This window comes from Cyprinus carpio, chromosome B13 (assembly GCF_018340385.1).
Source record: "Cyprinus carpio isolate SPL01 chromosome B13, ASM1834038v1, whole genome shotgun sequence".
Classification (NCBI taxonomy): domain Eukaryota; kingdom Metazoa; phylum Chordata; class Actinopteri; order Cypriniformes; family Cyprinidae; genus Cyprinus; species Cyprinus carpio.
Genome location: NC_056609.1, coordinates 8,513,184 through 8,534,291, shown reverse-complemented (window position 1 = coordinate 8,534,291; position 21,108 = coordinate 8,513,184). Strand labels below are relative to the sequence as shown.

General features: G+C 35.4%; 1 protein-coding gene across 6 annotated transcripts in view; it reads left to right on the top strand.

The window, feature by feature from the left end:
* tjap1 (tight junction associated protein 1 (peripheral)) overlaps positions 1-21,108 on the top strand; it is a 99,251-nt gene that overhangs the window by 33,502 nt on the left and 44,641 nt on the right. The window contains exons 2-4 of one of the 6 annotated variants that reach the window (XM_042736352.1): positions 7,618-7,750; positions 11,298-11,468; positions 17,884-17,943. The gene's annotated coding sequence lies outside the window, so the exon portion shown is untranslated. Of the gene's footprint in view, positions 1-7,617; positions 7,751-7,824; positions 7,911-11,297; positions 11,469-17,883; positions 17,944-18,757; positions 18,864-21,108 lie in introns of those variants that run through there. The other 5 variants (XM_042736351.1, XM_042736353.1, XM_042736349.1 and 2 more) reach the window with 5 other exon arrangements.

Here is a 21,108-nt window from a genome sequence, read left to right as displayed (position 1 = left end):
TTAATTTGTTCCTTAAATAACCCATGATTTAACTGAAATAAGGGAACAAATTAATAAACCGAACAAATTTATAAATGTAAATTCTTAATTCATGAAATCTTTCATTTCCCTTCCCACATGTTTACCACAGTAAGAGATGCGATAACAGTGATTAAAAGTGAAAGAGAATAAAATAAACCTGCGAAATTAGAGGGTTCGATGGTGAGGATTTAAGAAAAGAAACAATGGCTAAATATTATTGAATTTGTGGAAATTTGTGACCAACTGGCAAACCAGAACAAAGCTGCATAAACGTAGGCTATGGGCTATGGGACATCCAAAAGCGTGGTCGCGGTGTAACATTTTCCAGCTAACCAATTATTTTATAGCTTTTATATCACATTTGGAATTTAATACATGTTGGATTCAGAACAGCAATTAAAAGGCACTGTGACTGACACAGACAATACGTTTTCCCGGAAGCATTCAATGGTGTCACTAAACGGTGATGCCGAGCATCGTTCACAAGTTTCTGCATGGACCTAACTAGCCTAGGGCACATGTTTTATAAGCAATAACCTCCAAATACATCCAAATGCGCTCACTTATCTTCGTATGCACGCACGCACTGTCACTTTCTAATGCACTGTAAATACTGGATTTTTAAAAACAAATAGGCCTACCGGAACACAAAAATTCAAAATCTGACATTTTCCGTAACAGAACCAAGCAGGATCAAATTAAGTACTGGTTATAATACTCTGATAAAAATGTTTGATGTGAGCAGTGTGCGAGCCCTACTTGGGGATGGAAGTCGTTCTCTGACTGCGCAGCACAGCCACACGCACCACAGTTAGGCCTATGTTTGGGATGATTTTATTTTAATTGCCATAATGTCCGTTGAAAACATTGCAATTGTGTTTTAAAATACAACAACGAGCACCACAAAACCATTTAAAGAAGCGGGTTCAGCGGTCTCCGTGCCGGGACAGAAAACAGTCAACAAAGTAAAATGATCTCAAATATATGGCGTGCTCTCTTCATTTTATCAAATAATCTTAATCACATCTATTCATTTTATAATCCTGCTACTAGCATTTTATTCAGACTAAAACCCCTTTCAATTCAAGTGAGAAAGGTTTTTTTTTTGGAGTGGCTTTTGCACATCCTGTTATACTGGTGACTGTGTGCCGCTGCAATAGACGTATTTTTCAGCATTAAGGTTAACAATTAATCAATTAATTAATCGTTAATTTAAACGACGATCAAATTGACATCCCTACTTCCAATTAGGGCTGGGCAATAAAACAATAACGATATGTATCGCGATAGACATGTAATCGATATCAATAAAAAATGCGTTCGATAAAACTTTTAATTTTTTTGGATTCTTCTTTTGGTGTTGGATTCTTCAGTAACAGAACCGGCGTGGAGTGATAAGTGGAAAGCCTTATTTGATCGGTGAGTGATGTAGATAAGATGACTGACTGCTGAGCCAATTCTGACAGGCGCCCGCACATGTTACTGAGAGAACGAGCAGAGAGAGAGAGAGCCCCTCCTCCGGCCCTGCGCGCACTCTCAAAGTCTTCAAACTGTCTTGCTCTCCCTCCCTTCCTCGCGCATATTAATCAAAATTGATATTACCATCAAAATCAATTGAGAATTGACACGAGGAAAGGTCGGAAGACCGAAGTTTCACGTGAAGCATTCTGAGATTTTTTCCCTGAATTACCGCTGGATGTGAATTGTACTAAAATAACGTTGCCTTATCTTCTCTGAAAAGCATGCCGCACATTCAGCTGACATAAACCACACTTTAAATAAACAAACAAAACCTATCCAGTGATTAAATGTTTTCTGTGTGGACACAAATCTTGTGCGATGTCCTAACTACCGGATAATCACCCGTGCTGTCGCCGCGTCATGATAGACGAGGTGCGCCTTATATTTTCCTGCTTTTTTGTCCTTTGCCAATCACACCTATGAATCAGAGGAAGGTTAAAGGATTAGTTCACCCCAAAACGAAAATTTCCTAATCATTTATTCACCCCCAATGCCATCCAAGATATCCATGTCTTTCTTTCTTCAGTGGAAAAGAAATTAAGTTTTTTGAGGGAAACATTTCAGGATTTTTTCTTCATATATAACTCAGTTGGTTGCTATTGTTTCCTCAAAAAACTTAATTTCTTTTCCACTGAAGAAAGAAAGACATGGATATCTTGGATGGCATTGGGGTGAGTAAATTATTAGGAAATTTTTCTCCTGGTCCTTATTTTAAATAGGTCATAAAAATATCAATAATCAACAACAACAAAATAAATAAAAAAACCAAACCCCAATACAGCTCACAGCCATATCACCCAGCCCTACTTCCAATAAGCCTATTTTCAGGCGCTGCGTAATATCAAAGTTCATTATTATTACGCCGCAATGAGCGTATAGTTCCTAGCCATATCACCCTAGAAAATCACAACTTTTCATTTTCCGTTGGTCTTAGTACACAATGTAGCTACAGAAGAGTCAAGTTTTAAATAGGAAAAATATATTTAAAAAAAATAAAAATAAAACAATCTATGCTAAGCTAAAAGTGCTATCGCCAGACCCGGAGATCAGCTGAATGGATTCGAATACTGCAAAACTCAACTGTTTAACTCTAGGGGAGTTGGAAAAAGAGCCTATTTTCAAGTGGAGTGTTCCTTTAAAATCTGCTGTGGTCCGTTTACTGATTGTATGATGCATATTACACACAAAAACTGGGAAGGGGTTTCCAAAATTCAACAGTTCCGAACTGACCCAATAACCCTTTGGTCTCAGAAGTATACAGTAGTCAACATTTGAAGTGGATCAAAAAAGTTCATCAAAGTTGTCCTAAGACAAGAACACATTTTGGTTTTAGGTTTAGGACAACTTTGATGAAAGGTTTTGATCCACTTCAAATGTTGACTGCGATTTTTATATATATATATATATATATATATATATATATATATATATATATATATATATATATATATATATATATATATATATATATATATATATATATATATATTAGGGCTGTCAAATGATTAATCACGATTAATCACATCCAAAATAAAAGTTTTGTTTACATAATATATGTATGTGTACAGGGTATATTTATTATGTATATATAAATACACACACATAAATTATATATTTAGAAAGTATTTACATGTATATACATTTATATATTTATATTCTTATATTTTATATTATATATAAATATATTTAATATATAAACATAACATATTCTTCTTAAATATATACATGCATGTGTGTGTATTATATATACATAATAAATATACACAGTATACACACATATATTATGTAAACAAAACTTTTTATTTTGGATGTGATTAATCGTGATTAATCATTTGACAGCCCTAATATATATATATATATATATATATATATATATATATATATATATATATATATGTGTGTGTATATGTATATATATGTATATGTGTATATATATATGTATATGTATATATGTATATGTATATATATATATGTGTATATATATGTGTATATATATGTGTATATATTAGTAGTAAAGTAGTAGCAAAGCAACATTTGGTGTGATTCCTCAAAAATGTGTAATGTGAAAATTTGATAGTGTATGATATTTGTAAAAAAAAAAAAAAGGTTGATCTTAAAATATATATATATATATATATATATATATATATATATATATATATATATATATATATATATATATATATATATATATATATATATATATTGAATTTTAATAAACATTTTTTGTAAATCATATTTTTTTTGGTTAACTTCGAGAACACAGAGGACCAGGGCAAATCACCAGCCTGACTCCCGAGGCTACCAGAATGAATCACAGCCCTGCCCGATGGGCTATCTTGAATAGTGAAATAAAATCCCTTTCTTGAACGCATAGTAGTTTATAATATCCAAGTGTTTCTAAGTCTTGCCAATTTAAACTTTCACGCATTTCAGCACACAAACAGAATTGATTCCTCTTCACGTCTCCTTGCCTTTGAACGAACACATACACACAAATGTCCTGTATGTGTTCAACTGTGCAGGGTTGATGTTCAGATCTTTCCATTTTGTTCAAGTTAAAAAATAAAAAAGTCTCCCAGTTGTTTACTTCCCTCGAATATGTTACCTCTGCCCTTTAGATCATATCATTACTGCAAATTTGATTTGTCAAAGGTTCTCTAACAGTTCCACTTCATTACGGTGAGATTGTGGATTTCAGCGAGTGAGATTGCTTGCTTATTTCTTACTGATGTACAAACTCAGTCTCTTCAGATATTGCATTAGCTAAAGGCACTCGACAAGAAAGAAAAGTTGAAAGATAAAAGGCTTGAACCCTTGGCACGATGATGATTGCATTCTGAATTTGCTCAGTGCCTTAAATGTTCTGGGCGTTTCGCTTTTTGCATGAAGCTGCATGTCCATATTGTGAAGGGTTAGAAACAACCTTGAATCTCAACTGATCTCTTCAATTTCCATATGGGTTTTCTTGAAGTGATATGGTGACTGTGATGCAGAGGCGTGACACAATCACAATAAGTCCACCTCTCAATGCAGCGTTATTAAATGTTCCCTTCATGTGCAGCCCAAATGTCTTGCTGTCGGTTTGGCATTCATTGTTCATGTAATCTAACACATCTCTAGCAGAGCTTTCAAAGCTAGTCTCATCCACAGCTGCCTGAAGCACAATTTACACATTACCGTTTCCTCATTTTGCGCTCTTGATTAAGAAAATACTAGGGCTGTTGATGGATTAAAGTTAATTGAATTAATGTTTCAGTTAATTATGGCAATTAATTAATCAAGTTAATTATGACTAGACACATTTATCTACATTTGGCTTAAACATTCTGGTAAAACCCTTGATAGTACATGGTTCTGCCAGATGAAAACATTAAATATATATATGCTTCATAATTTGATATATTGTTTTTGTTTACAAATGCCTATCATCAGATATTGTTTACTTAGAAATGCCTTTTACAGGCCTACAGGAGTTCATCAGTTTTGTAGTTCACTTAAAATTGTTACTACTAGCTTGAGTTGGTCCAATAGTTAGAACATGTATTATTTTTTTAAATAAAATAAAAGTTTTTATTATGGAATTTATGTATTCAATGCATTGGGGGCATGGTTAATTGAATAAATTACTTACCTTTCTCTGAGTAATCACAGTAAATTAGCACGTTAAATTGACAGCCCTAGAAAATACATGTCCATTGGTTTGTCAGTATGATTGCCTAATAATGTTAGAGAAGTTCCAGAAGTTCAAGTTTTAATCTGATCCCAGTGCTTTCCTCTAGTCAAAAGCCAGACACCATTAGCCGAAGTGCAAGCCTGCCCAGCATGGGCGTCTGGTCTTTAAGTGACGAATGGGAGAAGTTTTGAAAGGCCTTTTGAGCTTTGAGCAGCTTTTACAGCTCTTGAGTAACTTGAGATTTCTTTAGCCAGAGGTAGGTCATATTTGTTTCATACATTCTTGATTAAAGCGTTGTACCTCTAGAAGCGTTGTGTGTCTTCATTGACATCAATCACGCTGATGAGCCTGGGAAACCGGCTGCTGTCTTTGAGACTTTCACTTGCGACGTCTGCTTAGTGTTTCTCCTTATCTTGTTTTCCAATGGAGCAATCCAGGAATACAGAACAGCAGCCTTGCTTTGCTAAAACAGTCATGTAATTGATTTACTTGGGCTTTTATTGCACTTGCAGTATTTTGTATGATGTGGTCAGCCGGATTCTCCACTCTAAATAGAATAAGTGGATTAGATTACATTCACTGTTTGTTATTGTAATTTCATGCATATTTAAAAGATTTAACCTTTTGAAACTTGTTATTGTCAAGTCTGAGCTGTAGCAGTGTGTAAAGCTTTGGTACTCATGCAGTAGACAAGAGTTTGATTCCAGCTCATTCACCAATTCTAGTCCCTTGTGTTTCCAGCCCAGCTTCTTGGCAGAGAGAAGATTTAGAGGGATAGTTCACATCAAAAAATTAAAATTTTGTAATTTACTCACCCACACGAGGGATTTCTGTCCCTCCATTGAAAGTCCATTCCAGTTCATATAAGTAATTCACATAAATTGGGCAGTTAAAGTCTTCTGAAAAGACACAATTGCTTGAAGGGATAGTTCACCCAAAACGAAAAATTATCCCATAATTTACTCACTCTTAAGCCATCCTAGGTGATTATGCCTTTCTTCTGTCAGACGAACATAATCAGTTATATTAAATAATATCCTGGCTCTTCCCAGCTTTGTAAGGGCAGTGAATGGATGAAAAGTCCATCCATTCATCATAAAAGTGATCCATACGACTCTAGTCGGTTAATGAATGCCTTCTGAAGTGAAGCAGTGTTTTTTTAAATTAAAATATCCATATTTAAAACTTTTGAAACTATTATCACTGGCTTAATAGTTGATGATAAAGTTTTAAATAAGGATATTTCCTCATAAAAACCCATCACTTCACTTCACAAGGCATTCATTAACCCCTGGAGTCCTGTGGATTACTTTTATGATGGATGGATGTGCTTTTTGGAGCTTCAAAAACTGGGAAGAGCTAGGATATTATTAACTCCCATTGTGTTTGTCTGAAAGAAGAAAGACATGTATATATCTAGGATGGTTTGAGGGTGAGTAAATTACGGGATCATGATCGTGAACTCTTCATTTGATATAAGCGTATTTAATTTAGGCTTTCATTCACTTATAATTTTTGATAAATACACATACATTGGGCACATATGCTAAACAGAAGCTCAGCCATATTTGCTTGAGGTGTCAAAACAAACCTCATTGGTACATCAAGCAAGCAAGCGCTTTTGAGCTTCCCTTTACCATAAATAAGACTTGTGGTTTGGAACAACATGGGGCTGAGTAACTGTTGACAGAATTTCAGTTTTTTTGGCTGAACTATGGAATATTTAACTCAAAAATGTAAGATTTTGTCTTTTTTTTGTGTTCTTTGGAAAAACAAATAGCATAAGAGTTTGGAAAAGCATGAGTGTGAGAAAATAATGATATTTAAAGACTTTTTTTGAATTCAATCTTGATAGGGAACTCACCCTGTCTCAAACTCTGCAGGTTAATCTTTAGGACAGATCTGCTTAGACAAGAACTGGCTGGCAAAGAAACACTTTCAAATTGGTCTTGAGTCACCATCACATACGTTTGAGCTCTCGCTCTCTGCTTGTTCTTGCTGTTTTTCCCCCAAGCATCACTGAGTCTCATCATGTGCCAGGCAGTTTGTTTGGTGTGCAGTGTCAGGGGAATATCCAGCTTTCCGCAGAGCTGTCCCTCACATCCATTAATCAAGCCACTTTCTCCTGATGGAACACACCTTAATTAGCATCTAACTGCTTTATGCCTGCGTCTCTGCCCCGGGCCGCGGGGAGCGCGAGGGATCGGGGTTATAGTGAGCAGATCAGTGAGTGTGAATGCAGAGCAGTCAGGCAAGCGTTCGTTTGAGACACGCTCCGGCTGTCCCATGGGCCCCGCCGTGTCTTCGCTGACACTTAATCCCGTGCCTGAATGATTGGCAGTGAGCTGCTCCGGCGCCAATGACGGACAGGTTTTTCCATCCACCTGCTTTTGTTTCAGGTCATTGATAGCCCTGAGGTTCACATGCTGAACAGGGGAGGAGGAGCGAGACGTGAGCTAGATTTGAGTTTCCTTGGCGACCGGAGGGACCCACTTGGGGCAATGACTCTGGAGAATGCAGCACACACTTGAGGTGAGGGGCGATGTCATGCCATGCGGTATTTTGGTGCTGTTCTGTAACTTTCTGTGTCTTTTGTGATGTGTCAGATCTCGCCGAACAGGTGTAAATGAAGTCAAATCGTTTCCTGGAAATAAATCTTTTGGACTTTATCTGCAGCTCTTACTGATAAGTGGTCAGCTTTTATTTCTTGTCTGTTCATAATAGCTGGGATTCATTTATATAATCTAGTTAGTAGTGTTTTACAATTGGATCGTTTGCATAATGAATGTGCCATTTGCTCTGACAGTAATAATGGTGTTCTTTACTAATTTGCCTTGAACAGTTTTTAGTGGTTGGCTGGTTTTCTTTGGACTCTGTTGAAAACTAGGGTTGTCATTATTCCAAATTTTCAGTAGTTAATAGCAATGGCAATACAATTTTGATTGCAAAAAATTAATTTGATATTGAACAAATAAAAATGAAAGCTAAAAAATCAAATTAAAACAGTAACATTTTAATATAGGGATCAATTCGCACTATTAAATAGTTGCTTATTAGCATGCCTATTATTAACATATTGGCTGTTTATTAGTACTTATAAAGCACATATTCTGCATGACCATATTCTACATCCTTAATCCTACCCGATACCTAAACTTAACAACTACCGTATTAACCATTAATAAGCAGCAAATTAGGAGTTTATTGATGCAAAAGTCGTGGTTAATGGTTTGTAAATAGTAAGAATTGGACCTTAAAATAATGTGTGGCCATTTAAACAAATAAATGTTTACAGTCACTTTAGACATAACTGATAATAAATTGCAGAAAGATATGAATGACATTTTGAGAGTTCATCCACACATCCACACATATTCGTGAAGTTTGAGCACACAAATCTTTAGAAGTCAGAAAGCGCAGGTATCAAATTGGAGTCTCTTACTACCAATACAGCAGAAAATGTATACATTTACTTTTTCAAAACATAATAATGTAATGGATATGTATTTGTTTTTTACTTATTTTTCTTTTTTTATTTATGATCCTTAGCTGACATATGGTCAGGTATTAAACCTGATCTGTCAAAAGGCTGGCTTTTCTGTATTTTCTCTTTATACTTTTTAGTGCTGTCAAATGATTAATCGTGATTAATCGCATCCAAAATAAAAGTTTTTGTTCACATAATGTATGTGTGTACTGTGTTTATTTATTATGTATACAAAAACATGCATGTATATATTTAAGAAAAACATGTAATGTTTATAAATAGAATTTATTTATATATAATATAAATTATATGAATATAAAAATATAAATGTAAATATTTTAAAAATATATACTGTATGTGTGTGTCTTTATATATACATAATATACACAGCACACACACATATTTTGAGTAAACAAAAACTTTTATTTTGGATGCGATTAATCGCGATTAATTGTTTGACAGCACTAATAATTTAGTATTATTCTCCGTGAAGACTGTGAGGGAGAATGAAGCTTAAGCTAATCTGACTTGACAAGTGCTATAGAAACCTGCTATAATGAGCCGAGTTATTATATTCACCCCTCTTCAAGTTCCTGGAAAATAAACGGCTTCTTTTTTATTTGCAGAAACAGAGATATATGAACCTTTGCTGTGTGTTAAATTATTCACTCCAGGCCTGAACAAAAGTGAGCATGGGCCAATAGAACTGCACGCTGCCCAGCTCAGGTGCTTGTTAATAATGAAGTACTTATCTTCAAGCCTCTGTTGATGGTTTTTTTTTTTTAAATGTTTTGTCTCTCACTCAATGCTGTAGTTTCTGAATGACAGAGACAGGAAAACCGAATCACTCCTCCATCTTTCTGAGGGTCAGTACACGGACTTCATCGAGGTTACCACGCGGATCAGTTCATCTGTGCCTCTAATACGTTCATGTTGATTGTCTAGCGAGATCAGTCTCCCAGTGTTACGTCGAGTTGTGCGTCATTAAGAATGGAGTCGAATGTCTTTTAAAATTCCACTTTTAAGAAGTAAAGGATATGAATTACCTATAAACTAGTGTTGTCAAATGATTAATCGTGATTAATTGCATCCATGATAAAAGTTTTTGTTTACATAACATATGTATGTGTACTGTGTTAATTTATTATGTATATATAAATACACACATACAGTATGTATTTTGAAAATATTTACATGTAGATACATTTATGTTCTTATATTTAAATACATAAACATAACATGTATACATGCATGTGTGTTTATTCATACATAATGAATACACACAGTTTAGACACATATATTATGTAAACAAACCCCTTTATTTTGGATGCGATTAATCGTTTGACAGCACTACTATAAACACACATGGACTAATTACAGAACTATTCGACGATATAACCATAATAACAAATATTTTATTTATTAGAAAACAAAGCTGAAGACATTTTCTTGTGCATTGCTAAATAAAATGTGCTTTGATAGCTGTGTTTATTCTTTTGACTGCCATATTTAGTTCAGAAAATATTTTTTTCACATAAAATATTCTACAATAAGCACAGCTTGCAGGTTCATAGATGCTCTTAAATAGATAAAAAGCAATAGCATTGCTGATGAGGTGAATATTTGAACTGAATGGTGTATTAATAGCTCAGAGTCACAGTGTTCAATTGCAGCTCAGTTTCAGACAAAAGAGAGCACAAATAAACCGCCATATTTATAGCAACAGAAGACAACATGAAATACTAACTATTGAATATGATACAAACTATGAACAGTATCATTTACCCAGTTTATGCCTCTCCATATCATTAGGGACACTCTTGTACTTCCATTCATGAACTGTTCAGCCGGAGTTCTTTCCTGTTTGGTGCTCTTACATTTGTGTTTTTCTCGAAGCTGATAATTTTATTCACATTTGGCTGCTTTTTAATAACAAAACTGTAAGATAGCATTAAAGACTAAACCAGAATGCATAAAGTCAACATGTTTTCATGGACTAGGTTTAAGGATAAACTCTTAACACTCGAGAGGCCGTATGAAACGCAGGCTGCTAGTTTGAGACCACTGGTTTGGTAGATTTTATAAGTCTTCCTAGAATTTGATGACACATTTGGGACTGTCGCCTGTAACAAGATTGGGCCCATACTGGGGTCGGGGGAGAAAAATGATTCATTGTGCTGTGACTCACTAAATCGTTAGATACAACTGAACATTTGTGCACGGCCAAGAAAACAAGACACAACATCTTCTAAACTAAAGTGGCATTGCCTCCTCCGATACCATGTTTTCACACTGTCTTTTTTCTGTTGGCACATCAGAGCAGACATATTTGTGTGGCTTCTATGAATCTTTACACAGAATTGAACAACAAGCCATTTTAAACACTGAAGCAGGTTTGGAATCCGATTCCAGAAGTGTTAGATGCTGAAATATACCCACCACTACCAAATACGGTTGCCTCAAGCATTATTAGACATTTGTTACAGATTTAATGAGGTTGGTGCATCGAAAGAACTGGTAGAGGAGATGATCGTAGAATATTCTGCTAGCCTAGACCTGATTGATTCATTATCTTTGCTTCTCACGCAACAGGAGGCATCAAGCCAAGAAGCCCAGTCCAAAGAACAACATCTGTTGTCTGCAAGCCATGTTCCAAGAAAAATGCTCCATGCTGTGAAAGATAAGACTGTGCAGACATTAGGAGATGGGGTCGTTCTGAACACCAGCATCGTTTGCACCAGTCATCTGGAAAGTGGGCTGAAGGTGCCAGATTTTGAATCAGCTTTCACACGTTAAATATGTAAAGGCTATGGTGATAAGATCCTTCAGAGGTTTTTTTTTTTCCAAAGGACAGACTGCTGTGATTGGGATGACCTGTTATTCTGGACCTCTGGTTTCTCAGTATTGATACTAAATCAATACTGTAGGCAACAATAACGGCAACAAAATAGATGACACTAACTTAAAAGTCCAAATTTGAATGAAATGTAACATGGAAATGTCACATGGGTTAATAAAGTTTAAATTTACAGTAGATAGGTAAAAAATTTACTTTTTTTCCTTGGAAAAAAAATGGTGTTATTTTTTAGTTTTTAAGTATTTCTATTTAGTTTTAGTTTTAGTAATTTCCTTTTCCTTATTTCAATTAACAAAAACCGTTTTGAATACTTTGATGTAGTTGATAACATAGCACTGATATTGACTTCAATATTTTGGTTAATTTGATTCTGCTTTCAGCACATATAATTATAGTACTATTAGATGACTTACTAGATGAACCACAGAGACGGATCCCCTCCGAAGACCTTGCCACCTTAATGGCCATCAGGACAAGACCACAGGAACCAGATGAGTCCTCTGCACAATCTGACTTTGTTGCAACCTAGAATTAAACTGCTGGTTTGGTCTGGCCAGAGGAGAACAGCACACAATTTTCCTGTTTAATACTTTAAAGCTGCTTTGGCACGGTCTGCATTGTAAAAAGCGCTATATAAATAATGGTGACTTGACTAGTATGATCAGTTTGATATGGTATATTTTTACCAATTTAAACCAATTCCCAGAGATTTCCTCACAAAATCAGCACCGAAAATGCAGTTAGGGGTACTGTTTTATCTCTTATCACCGTTGTTTTCAGCATCCTTAAAATTTGGGATACAAGGCAAATTGGCATTTTTCCCTTCTACACATCACTCAGTGTCATTTAGTACTGAGGATTGACGCAGTTGGTGAACACATGTTTGCAAAGAAAGAATACAGGTCTGAATACAAAGTGAATCATCATATCTGCTGGTCTGAGAAACAATCCCTGAATCATTTGATCTGCTGTCCATGTTTCCTGTTGTTTGCACAGTGATAGTGAGGACATCACTGAATCCTTGACTCATGTTCAGGGTTATCCTGCCAACAAGGATTGGCAAGCTTGTGCTGTCTGTTTGGCTGGTCTAATGTACAAATATTCTGTTGTCAAATCCTGATACTGTTCATTCTGATTAGCATTTGTGCAGAAATTGCATGTGCGCACACACACACACACACACACACACACACACACACACACACACACCCACACCCACCCCCACACACAGTTGTTCAAAAGCTTGGGATCGCTAAGATTAGGCCTATTGAACTGTTTTTTGAGAGAAGGCTAAACCAAGGGCGATACAGTAAAAATAGCAATGCTGTAAAATTCTATTTGAATATATTTAAAAATATAATTTATTCCTGTGTTAAAGCTGAATTTTCAGCATCATTACTCCAGTCTTCAGTGTCACATGATCCTTTAGAAATCATTCTAAGACACTGATTTGCTGCTCAAGAAGCATTTCTTATCATTATCAATGTTGAAAACAGTTGTGCTGCATAATATTTTTCAGGATTCGTTGACAAATAAAAAGTTTAGAAGAACAGTATGTATTTGAAAGTTTTTGATTGATAAAATGCTACCTTGCTGTATAAAAGTATTAATTTCTTACATAGAAGAAAAAAAACTTATTGACGCCAAACTTTTAATAAATAGTATATACTGTGACATTTTCCATTTAATTTCAGTAATTTGACATGTTTCCTACTAGTGGAAATAATGAAGGCATGATTTTATCCACCAGGATTAGATTGGATTGTGAAGGGATGAAACATGTTACGCTGTGATGTTATCGGTTAATATTTTACCTCCCTGCCTCCACAGCCTTGGGTTACGTCAGCAGAAAATATTTCAGAGGCAGGGAAAGTTATTACATTTTTAATGAGAGGTTGTGAAAACAAACATTTTCTGTAGAATACAGTGAACTTAAACAATAAGACTAGGATCATTTATTAATAAACAAAGTAATGGTCAGAACCATGACGACCCACAAGAGCTGTTTCTGTTCAGTGGTTGTGGCTTTTTTCAGTCTCTTAGTAGGAGAAGATGAAGCGTAGTGTTTGAGGGAAGTGGAGGTGAATGGGTCTCAGTATCACAGCAGCAGCTGACTGTCATGGATGGCTAACTGCTATGGGCCTCTTTTTTGTTATTCTCTGCCGTATCTTGTGGCAAAGCTTTCTCATCCACAGCTGACTCCTCTGAATACTGCAGAAAAAAGACCTCTATAACAGCACTTTAATACTGCATGCTTTCAGGTCAGGGAGAGCAAATGTTTTAACCAGAAAAAAACTCTAACTGACAGTTAAAAACATCTCCAAGGGTAATTTACAGTCCCCTTGATAAAAATGTAATTACATTGAGAATGTTTTGCCATTGCAACAGTGTTTTATGAGTAGGGCATGGCACCGTGCCAAGGTCATGAGTTCACACAATGAGTGAAAGTGCCTAAAGCAGAAATTTATGTTACAAAGCCATAAATTGCTAATTTTAGGAACAGACTATTTAAACCTTGAGATTGTGAAGTTACAAGACAGGATCAGTAGATATGCTTTCTACGTTCTCAAGCCGCCCGCCTCCGCTCACTCAAGGCTGCGGAGTGTGACGTTGTTTCATTGAGAAACTGAAACTACTTTGTTTGGCCTTCCAAAAGAAGACACGAATAGAAATCATGTTTATATCATGTTTATAATGGGTTTTATGTTTATGTCTCATTGCTGGCTGGACAGGGCATTACAATATGTTAAGAGGCATAACATTTCCGTCACACGCTTGAGGCATTCGGCCAATCACAACGCACTGGATAGCTGGCCAATCACAGCACACCTCGCTTTTCAGAGCGATGAGCCTTGTAAAAATCAATGTGTTTCAGAAGGCGGAGCATAGAGGAGAAACAATAATGTACAGTATGTGGAAAATAACGTGTATTTTTTACCTTAAACCGCATAAACACATTTCATTACACCAAATACACAAAATAATGTTCTTATAATCAGAATCACATTACGGCAGTAACTTTCCTTTATTTATATATTATTTTATTTTAAACAGTTTTGGTCTTGCATTCACTGAAATACATAGAATTTACTTTCATTTGGAAAATATTGGTAAATTTCACAAAAAGTTACAAAGAAAACAGCCAGTAGCACATTGAATGCAAAATGAAATAGGATTTTCTTGTAACGTGTACTCCTAAATAAATAAATAAATAAATACAATAGTGCTGTCAAACGATTAAAGGGCTCATATGATGAGATTTAAAATTTTCCTTTCTCTTTGGAGTGTTACAGGCTCTTGGTGCATAAAGAATATCTGGAAAGTTGCAAAGACTAAAGTATCAAATCCAATTCTTTATTAAAAATTAAGACTCCCCCTCCAAAAAAAAAACGCCTAGTTTAAACATGCCCCCACATGACTACATCACTGTCTGGGAAGATTTGCATAACGCCACCCAAATGTCACGCAAAGAAAGAAGGCGTTGCCGCAAGAATCAAAGTCTGTAAGTATGTTTACATATGTAAAGGATTTGCCACTGATGATTCAAACACGAGTTTTAAGCAGTGTAGAGCAGCGGTTCTCAATTCCAGTCCTCGTGCCCCCCCGACTCTGCACATTTTGTATGTTTCTCTTATGGCTTTAGACTAAAGATGTCAATTTCCGATAATTTCCACGATCGATCGTTGTTTAAATTAACAATCAATTAATCGATTAATCGTTAATCTTAATGCTGCAAAATGCGTCTATTGCAGCGGCACGCAGTCAGGATGTGCAAAAGCCACTCAAAAAAAAAAGGAGGTTTTTATTCTGAATAAAATGCTAGTAGCTTGGTTGTAAAATGAATTGATGTGATTATGATCATTTGATAAAATGAAGAGAGCGAGCCATATGTTTGAGATCATTTTACTTTGTTGACTGTTTCCTATCCCATCACGGAGACTGGTGAACGTGCCTCTTTAAATGGGTTCGTGGTGCTCGTTGCTGTATTTTAAAACACAATTGCAATGTTTTAAAATGACATCATGGCATAAATAAATTAACGTAACTGTGGCTTATGTGGCTGTGCTGCGCAGTCAGTGAACAGCTTTCATCAGCGCTGCTGCAGCACACTGTTGCTCACATTAAACAGTATTATGTGAGTATTATGACCAGTACTTAGTTTGATCCTGCTGGATCCTGTTCTGGAAAATGTCAGATTTTAAATTTTTGCATTCCGGTAGACCTTTTTGTTTTAAAAAAAAATCCGGCATTTACAGTGCATTAGATTGTGACAATGCATGCGTGCGTGCATACGAGGACAAGCGAGGGTGGGTTTGGCTGGATGTATTTGGAGGTATGCTCACGTCTGTGTGTCTGTGAATGTTAAACTATTTATAATGTAAACTAGACTTGTAGGCTACTTTACATGCATTCACATATAGACGGAAAAGATCATCCTCCTCACATGAGCAAAAAGTCTTGGCATAACAGCAGAGTGGACCGGTATTCTACATCTATTTAAACTGACCAGTGTAACTGTGGTTGACTATTTTATTTTGATAATGACCAGACTGCATAAGTTTGAACTGTCGTATGCTAGAATATGTGGTGTGTGTGTGCGCGAGGCACCAGTGTGTTTGAAGAGCTGAAATATATATATATATACATTTACATATTTATATTATCATATTATGTATATAAATATATTTGATATATAAACATAATTTTTAATATCTTAAATATATACATGCATGTTTATTTATATGTGCATAATAAATATACACAGGACACACTCAAAAACTTTTAATTAAGATGCGATTAATCGTGATTAATCGTTTGACAGCACTAAAATACATACATAAATAAAATAAAAAAACAGTTTGTGCAAAAGAACCAAGTTATTATTTACTGATAACCTTCTCCTCAAGTGAACTCATTCAAAAGTGAACTCATTCAAAATGACTCTGTTTTCCACAATAGAAATAGATGTTAGTTAGTCATTAGACTTTACGAAACTGAATCGGGTCAGTTGTGAATTCATGTTTACTTTAGTGAGCTGTTTCCTCGCTGTTGGGCAAATAGAGAGCCCAGTGTTGTTTGACCATTTTTCTTGTACACACCCTGTTAAGCAAGGTAAAGTGCACATTGCATGAATCTCACTGTGCTTTTATTCACTGTAACATTTGATAACATTTAAAACTATTTTTTTATTCTGTACTGTGGTGCAGTGTCCTTTATCTATACTTATCTTGCTGCTTATTACCCCGAACACGTACCAGATATCATTCAAACTACAGTCAGCTTTACCTTCTGTAATATATAACCAAAATGTCCCTTTTCAGTGCCCTGACACTCCATACAGTCATTGACTGTAATGACTATAATGTCACAGTGTGTGTCTGCAGTGCAGGAGTTCATTATTCTGCTGTGGTAACTGTGAGGGAGGAGGCCTGTCGGATACGGCGGTAATGAGCAGCCTCTGTGTTAATTAGGCGAAGGAAGAACAATTGCTTTGAGTTGTGACTGAATGAGGTGATTTCCGAGAAGGCCGTGTGTAAATGTGGTGACTGATATTATTAATATTAATGTAACTTGTGATGTGTGTCTCACGGTAGACAAAAAACAGGAGTTCACTTGGAGTTTACAGACAAAATTTGTGAATTCATAAACCAGATGCTAATGGAATGCTTTTCATTATACCATCCCGATGTGTTTTTTTCCCTCTTGAGTTGGACTCTTCATTATGTATCAGGATTATGAGCATGCAAATGTTTTAAATATGAGATATCATTTAATTAGTGTAACAAATGAAATGCCTTTCTTCATTTTTGAGTGTAAACATTATACATTTTTGCCATATTTTACTTTTTGCAGTCAATGTTTTTAGTCTAATTGGCTCGATGGTCTGTTTGGTTGAAATATGGTTCACCTGACTAAAGATAAAAAAAAAAAAAAAATTGAATTCATTTTAGAGCAGTCAGTATTAGCTATTGATAGAATTCTAATTTTTTGGAGATGTCACCCAGTACTAGTACATTGAATATTTGTAACAGCCACTCTACTCATTTGCATTTTGCATTAATATTTCAACAGTCTGTTGTCAGTTATTCCTTGCACATTGTATTTATTTTTTTCTGTATAACCCCCTAGGGTATAAATAATTTTACTCTATTATTTACATGCACGTCAGGATTTTCTTACCAGATGACCTGGATTAGATTCACTTCTTATCCTGGAAGGTTTTGCTGCTGATATTTATTTTAAACCTCTTTCACTTCATAGATCGTGTTGCAACACTGTGACAAATCACATTTCAGTAACCCAAGCAAATGTGTTTTTCAGAGCGCTCCGGGCCTGAGGACCTGTGAATGAGGACACCACTGAAACCAACTCCAGTTTCAGGTATGAAAACACTAAACTATCTAAATAATTTGTTTTGTTTGTGCGTCCTTGTCTTGCATAGCTGACAGTCGGCCTCCAGAAATAGCTCTAATTGGAAAATGGCATGTCTCTACAGAGCTCTCTTGTGATGCACAATTGTGTCTCATGATGTTCTCACACACTCATCTTCAGTGCAGGCATGATCAAAGAGATTTGGCTGTTCTAGACAGGAAGTGTTTTTTTCTTAGCAAAGTTGATGTTTTCCCTTTTTCCCACGACCTCTATCTGACTGTCTTTCACATCTTGCTGTCTGTTACTGTAACAGTTTAAAGACAAAGTCAGAATTGACCATTTACTTTTTTAGAATAAACATTCCTGGTCTTATTACACTTCTTTAAATACATATTCCTGCTCTTAGTGCACAGTTTATAAAATGAAATATTTGGATTGGATTTTTCAGCAGTGATGTTGAGATGTTTTTTTTTTTTTTTTTTTGTAAAAGGAATACTATACTGTAGTTTATGTTTAATCATTGTCTATTTTAACATACCTGTACTAGTTTTAGATTGTTGCAGTGTTAGTCTTCTTGCAACAGAATTAAAAGCAACCAGACAAGGTACAACAAGACCAGGGCCGAGACTAAGTGCCAACACAACTCAGAAAGCACAGGGTGACACATTCTGCTTGTCCTGACTAAAAAGGCTAGATTTAAACAGGCTGTTTTTCTAGACTTGTATCATCAGATCTGCAGGTCAGAAGGGAATTGAGAATGATCTCTGTCTGAAGTGAGAGGAAGTGTGTGGGTTGCCAGGAATGGGGCGTCACTGAATGTCCTGTTGTCTTACTGAGTATCCAAACTTATGCAGTACAGACAATCTTACAGTTTCTGGGAAACATCGAACATATTTGGACATTATCTGTCATGCTTAAAAACAACAAAGGTAATATTTTTTGGTATCCATTAAAATCCAAAACTGAAATGGCTGTTTAAAAGTAATTTTAAAATGCTTATTTTTACTGAATATGGTTTGAAACTACATACAAAAGCAGCTCACAGTCTGACATGCATTATAAAACTAGTTTTATACTGTAGTTTGTAGTTTTTACAAAGCCAGACTGGATTAAGCCAGTAAGGATTATTCTGGTGGTTTTTAATTTCAGTGTTGTAAACTTGTGTAAACATGTTTACACAGCAAGTAAACTTGTTTTTGTTCATAAAAATCTCTTGTTTGTAACCGTCTTATGACTTGCATACATGACAATTTTAAACTCTTTAGGAAGCATAGTGAGCAAAAAAAAAAAAAAAAAAAAAAAAAGTCAAATGGAGGCTAATTTTTACATCATTGCCAAACTCATATTATTGTTATTCATTATACTGCCCAGTTCTATTAGTGATGTTATATGTATTCTGTCTTTTTAAAGGGATAGTTCACCCAAAAAAGGAAATTGCTATCATTTAATCTCTCAAGTTGTTTCAAACCAGTTGAGCGCAAAAGAAGATATTTTGAAGAATATTGGTAACAAACAGCTGATGATAGCCAATGACTTTGTATGTAAAAAAAAAAAAAAAAAAAATACTATGAAAGTCAGTATGGACCAGAATCTGTTTGGTTACATACATTCTTCAAAATATCATATTTTGTGCCCGGTAGAAGAAAGAAACTCATATAGGTTTGGAACCACTTGAGGGTGAGTTAATGATGACAAAATGTTCATTTTTGGGTGAACTATCCCTTTAATACTTCCAATTTTACGGTGGCTGAGAAGTGCAAAACAAATTACAATTCTGAAAACAAAATAACAAATTACAAACGCAAATCTAAAATACAAAATAGGAAATCAGAAAACAACAATTCTGATAAACATTAAAAAAAAGTCAGAAAACACAATGACAAATCCAAAAACAAAATTACAAGTCAGAAAACACAATGACAAATCAGACGAACCAGAAGAGGTAGGCATAGTGGTTTTGAGAATAGATTACTTACCGCTGACTGGACGAGACATCTGTCAATCAAGGGATACAGGAAGAACAGCTATAGACTAGCGGTAGAAAGTTCGGAGATGGTCTTAAAGTAGCACAGTTTAAATGTATTGTTTGAATTGCCCTTACAATGGAATAAAAAAATAAAAATGCATGTACGTTTACAACACTGTACTTATATCACATTTTGAATCAGATTACAAAAAGTAGTTAACGCTAATGGGAGGGTGTTTCCAATACAGTGTCTTTGAGAGTGATGGTAAATTTGGCATTGTTCTCTCTTCTGACTGCCGTTCAGTCTCTCTCAGAATTTGTTTTATAAGTCATATCAGAATTTATATCGCTGTTGGAGTACATCTAACTTGGAGACCTAATTTATCTGTGGCGCACAGTAAGGTTTAATTAAAGCAGTTAAATTAAGTGTACAATCTGCATGTACAATGCGAGATTCCTCTAAAATGAAGCTATGCAGCATCTGTGTGGGCATGTGATGGTGTGAAGGTCAGTATGTACTGTAATTTCATCCCTTCTGTTCTCATATAGAGCTGTAACCCTCACCCACAGTCATTAGTTCTGTCATGACAAATATAAGGCTTAGCTGGAATGCCTTTTAGGACATGCAGTGTTTAAAAGTGTCAGAAATTCAGCATTAATTAGGTTCTGAAAGAGCAGGAATCACTCTTAGACAACAGCAGATTCCTTCTAAAGCACAGTCAAATGGTTGCAGTCTAGTTCATGTCAGTCTTTAACAGTAGGTTTTGGCCTATCATCAACAGCTGTCTCATGACGATGATGAAGGTTGGTTTAAATATCAAGAAGCAATTCTTGCTGAATCTTCTGAGGTGTGGTAAGTTATTCACATCTAAGACATTTCTCACTCTATCTTTCAGGCTACTTTGCTTTTCAACCCTAGCCTGACTAGCAATGAAAGCTTTAGGCCTTTTGCCCCAGACGTTGTAAAATTTAGAAGGTACAAGGAAACCTTCTTCTGTTTTAAAAAGAACAAGCTGATGGAATCTCCCAAAACACAGTTACATTCTTCTCTCTTACAACAAAGTCTTTTTCTTGCTGAATTGTTGATATTCTGTAAAGTTTGTAAGGTCACTTTCACTGGCAGAATATTCGTTATTTCGCTAGAGAAATTAATATATACACTATTTTAGCCTATTTAACTCACAAGTGATGTCTTATTTAATGTATGT